This window comes from Elephantulus edwardii, unplaced genomic scaffold (genome assembly GCF_000299155.1).
Source record: "Elephantulus edwardii isolate Elephantulus edwardi_28Jun2011 unplaced genomic scaffold, EleEdw1.0 scaffold00179, whole genome shotgun sequence".
Taxonomy (NCBI): Eukaryota; Metazoa; Chordata; class Mammalia; order Macroscelidea; family Macroscelididae; genus Elephantulus; species Elephantulus edwardii.
The window spans coordinates 444,719-446,038 of NW_006399929.1; positions in this window are offsets into that span (position 1 = coordinate 444,719).

Genomic DNA, 1,320 nt, shown 5'->3' on the forward strand with positions numbered 1-1,320 from the left:
CACAGTGCTTGTCAAAGTCAGTTCTGATTAATCTCCTTTGTCGGTGTGTCCTTTGCCATTCCCTATCACTCCTCCCTGAGAGAGGTTTCAACTTAATAGTACTCAACAACAAGAAGGTAAAAATTACACCTGAATGTCTCTTAGAAGACTCACAGTACTGATTTTCAATAAATCCATTCTATTTTTTTCTTCTGGTGTAGACAGAATTATTTTCTAGTTTAACATCAAATGAAATAGTTACCTTGTGGTTTGGGTCCAAATTTTATTAATAAATATTTGTTACTGAATGTTGTAAACACAACCGCATAGTAAGATACGTACTGACAGTTGGCAGAACACTTGAAACAGCAGATTAACACCTTTCCTCTAACATTTATATACCTACAGAATAACTGACTAGAATGGTGAAATTGCCTCTATCATTCAAATTTCACTCTCTGCTCTCCATTCTTCCTACAATTCTCCTGTTAAATCCACTTAACTCCATCAGTGATGTGAGTCCAAAGGAGATAGGGAGGTGTACTACCTATTCCAGCTGAATGACAGATGATTTGAAATGGATAGATATGTCCTTTCCTCTCCTTGTTTTCAGACACAAATATCCTCTATATGTGACTTGGATCTTGGAGAGCTTGGGCAGCATCATGTCTCTATCAGTTCAAATCCTTTAACTACTCCACAGAAACAGACATCCAGTCTCTTCCTATTTCATTATAAAACACCAGAAATGCAATGGAGGGTCATTATGAGTCGGAACTCAACAGCAGTGAGTGAGTGATATGGCTGAAAAGTTGTAAATGTGGGACCAAAAAGTCTAGAAACACAATGGTATACAAAATATTTTATTGATATAATACAATAATGTTGTTGCTGTTGCTGTGTATCATAGAGTCAGAACTAACCTGTAGCTTGACCCTCCAGCTGATTTTCAGAGGCAGTTAATTGCGCTAGAGAAGATTGTCCATTATTCTCCCACAGAGCAGATGATAGGTTCAAAGCACGTGCCTTTGGCACTGCAGTGTAGCCAATAGGCCACACTAAAATAAACATTTCGGGGAAGATAGCGCGACAGCGGCTGGAGGGCAGAGGAGGCAGCGCGGCCCATCCTGTCCTCGCCATGAGGCCACAGCAGGCGCCGGTGTCCGGGAAGGTCTTCATTCAGGGAGACTACAGCAGCGGCACTCGCTGTCAGTTCCAGACTAAGCTCCCCGCGGAGCTGGAGAACCGGATCGATAGACAACAGTTTGAAGAAACAGTTCGAACTCTAAACAACCTTTATGCAGAAGCAGAGAAGCTTGGGGACCAATCATATCTTGAAGG